Below are 4,240 nucleotides of genomic sequence, written 5' to 3'. Positions count from 1 at the left end.
TATATATATATATATATATATATATATATATATATATATATATATGACATTTATTCATTTGCAAGATTAAAAATACAGAAAAAACGTTATGTCTACAGAGTTAAGTATTTGATCGCTATTTATGAAATAAAATATCTAAAAGGAAAAGTCTTCGAGAATTATATATATATATATATACATGAAGCATTTTAAAAGAATTTTTATGGTCGTGTCTTCATTTTCTGGAATTTTTTTTTTCAATAATAGTTTATAAATGTATATAGGTATATTATCTGTAAATATATAAATGATATATAAAAACATATATAGTTGAGTATAATATGATATATTATATCATATTATATATTATATTTTATTATATTATATTTCGCATCAGTCACTGAATTTCTTTGTTCATGAGAAGTTATTCTTCCAATATTATATTAATATCTGCGTCACTGATTATCAAGTAATACAAAAACTACTCCCCACAACCTCACTCACTTATCAACATTTCTCTGCCACGAATGTATACAAATGTTATATATATTATGTCGCAGTTTCTCGTTTAAAATTAATAATATTCAAAATTGAAAGTTTTCTCAGGGTTGTCTTCTGCATAAATAACACATTGGTATATGCGGGTTAAACTAATTAATTTAGTGAGTAAAAGTATGGTATAGATAAGCGAACTTGCACGTTTAAAGAGACCTAAATCTATTTGTCGATTTTAGATATAGTACGTGTTAAAGTATACTTCTCTGACAGTGTTTAGTCAGGTAGAAACATGTCTGGAGTGGTAACAGAACAGCACACAAAATAAATTCATTGAGAAAATTTAACCTTTTACTTACATATATATATATATATATATATATATATATATATATATATATATATATATATATATATACTGTAAATGCACTCACGCAGTAGACATACACACATCATATTTAGCCACTTGCGTGTAAACTAAACAAAGTTGAAAGGTGTTAATTGATTTGAGACATGTTTTAGATCTCATCAGAAGTGTTTAAGCCCTGAGGAACGAGTAACCAATCCGTTTATATGCACATTACGTCTAGTGATCTCAGAGAACAGAGTTTGCATAGCATTAGTTGTGGCCTTTGTTAGTGCAACACTTTATTTAATAACAGCGGTCTCTCAGCGGTGAACACAGCGGTGACTTTTGCCCTCCCAAGATCTTACCTAACTACAGTTAAATTATATTCGGTTGCTGAGAAGGTCAAAATGGATTAGAGCTTGATGTGCAGTAAGGGCAGTAAATTCCTTTGATTCGAGGCTATTTATATTAAAAGAATAATGACTAATTTAGAAACAGTACATTGATGCAAATAAAAGATTGGAACTTATAATCTTAAACCGCAGAAGAGTGAACGCAAAGTAGAATAATAATGTCAACATCAACAACAACAATAATTACTAAAGACACAAGGTCTGAAATTTTGTGTGTGGTGGAGGGACGATTAGATCAACTCCAGTGGGTAACTGATACTAATTAATCGAATCTCAAAGGATGGAAAGCAATGCCTACTTGGTGGAATTTGAACTCAGAACATGAAGACGGACGAAATACCGTTAAGAATTTCGCCCGACGTGCTAACGACTCTGCCAGCTCACAGCTTTAAGCAATAATAATAATGGTTTCAAATTTTGGCACAAGGCCAGCATTTTTTCGGAGAAGAGTAGTGTGTTGATTACATCGACACCAATGTTCAACTGGTACTTGTTTTATCGCCCCAGAACGGGATGAAAGGTAAAATTGACCTCGTTGGAATTGGAACAAGTAGTAGTAGTAGTAGTAGAAATAGTAGTAATAGTAAGAGGAGGAGAAAGACGAAGCGGAGAAGAAATAAAAGAAAAGATGATGGATGAGGAGAATAAAAATATAAATCTGCTAGAAATGATCCCAGTACCTTCCATGTAGATAATGTGTTATCAGGCGTATAACAATGTAGAAATCATCTTCTGCATGAGCAGCAGCAGCACCACCACCACCTGGAATTGAACTCGCGACTTTACGATCGTAAGTTGAATACGCTAACCACTAAGCCACGTGCCTTCACACACAAATACACACATAGAAACACACATAGAACATCCTCTCAGACCTGATATTCTTTGGCTACAAGCTCTCGGACTATGTATCCCTTGGCTAAACATCACCTTTTGTGTACACACTCTCGGCCATTACAAAGGCATTCATTATTCATTTCACATTCTATTGTAAACATTACAATCACAGAACTTTCCTCTCTCACGTTTTTCTTTCTTTTTTTTGTGCTTTATTTCCTGACTAGATTTCCCTTTAATGTTTCTTTACATTGTAAATTCAATTGTCATGTATCCTCAGACGCTGTTTTGTTATTTCTTTCGTTGACTTCCGTCCCTGAAAGTCCAGCGATATTTCTTTCAAAGCTTGTTGACATAGCAACCTTCCGGATTGCTATAAATTAAATATATCTTATTAAACGGATTCAATAACGCAGGAAGAAGAGTAAGAAAAATGCGAGTGGAAAATGGTCAGCGAAAATGGAAATTAGACATCAATAAAAATAACAAGAACAATTTCTATAACATCTGTAACAACAAGAAAAAGATAGATCCAGTTTAACAACTATAATATTCCTTTCTACTAAAGGCACAAGGTCTGAAATTTTAGAGGAAAGGACTAGTCCATTACATCGACCCCAGTGTTTCCCGAAAAGATGAAAGGCTGAGTCGACCTCGGCGGAATTTGAACTCAGAACGTAGCAGCAGACCAAATACCGCTAAACATTTCGCCCGGCGTGCTAACGATTCTGCCAGCTCGGCCCCACTTAGCAACGATAGTAATTGTTTCAAATTTTGGTACAAGACCAGTAACTTTCAGATGAGTACCCAGGTCAATTACATGCCCTTGATTGATACTTATTCTATTGACCCCACAAAAAATTAAAGGCACATCCTCAACATTTGGACTGAGTACGTGTAAAGAACCGGAAAAACGACTGCTAAGTAATTTGTCCGGTACGGTTACGATTCTGCCATTTCGCGCCCTTATCAGTAATAATAATAATAGTTTTCTTCTAATTAATTTTTTGGGGGGAGGGGTAAGTCAATTTCATCGATCCTAGTTACTTATCCCGAAATTACGAAAAGTGGAATTTGACCCAGTAAGTAAAGCCGGAAGAAATGACGTTAAGAATTTTTTCCGGTGTGGTAACGATTCTACCAGCTCATTGACTTTAACATCCATTCTTTCTAAAGGTGGCGAGCTGGCTGAATCGTTAGCACGCCGGACGAAATGTGTAGCGGTATTTCGACAGTCTTTATGTTCTGAGTTCAAATTCCGTAGAGACCGACTTTACTTTTCATCCTTTCGATAAAATAAGTACCAGTTGTAATCGACTAGACCCTTCCAACGAACTTGTTGAGCATGTGCCAAACTTTCTAACCTTGTATTTATTCTATCGGTTAATATTTGCCGAACCGTTAAGTTATAAGAGCCGTAAATAAATCACTACCGTTGTCAGGTTGTGGTGCCGGACAAACACAGACGATAGCCTTACCTGACATAGTAAAATGAAATGAAAGAGTTCCATATTGGAATGGAAACCAGCACGCGAATATAACATTCTGGGAAATATATTTTCTATTCTAATAACACTCGCTGACTGCATCATATGTTAGTTGAACATTGCAGAAATTCACGAAATACAACTGCAGATTGCATGTTTTTAATTTTCTTTTTTTTTTTTTTTCAGTAGAAGTTTGAACAACATACTTTGTTCGAAATGAACCCTTATGGGTTTACACAAGAATGTAAATGTAAATGCGCAGCTGCAGTTCTTCTAGAAATAACACACATACACACATACACTAACTATACGCAGGTACACATGCCCATAAAAATATACACAAATACATTTGTGTATATGTATATATATATATGTATATATATATATATATATGTATATAGATATGTATATATATGTGTATAGATATGTATATATATATGCATATATATACAAATGTATACATATACATATATACACATATATATATAAATATATATATATATAAATACATATATATATATATATACATATACATATATATACATATACATATATATACATATATATATACATATACACATATACATACATATACATACATATACATACATATATATACATACATATATATATATACATATACACACATATATATACATGCATATATATATATACATATA

The sequence above is a fragment of the Octopus bimaculoides genome, chromosome 22, assembly GCF_001194135.2.
Source record: "Octopus bimaculoides isolate UCB-OBI-ISO-001 chromosome 22, ASM119413v2, whole genome shotgun sequence".
NCBI lineage: Eukaryota > Metazoa > Mollusca > Cephalopoda > Octopoda > Octopodidae > Octopus > Octopus bimaculoides.
The sequence above is the reverse complement of the archived record's forward strand: the minus strand, read 5'-3'. Positions refer to the sequence as shown.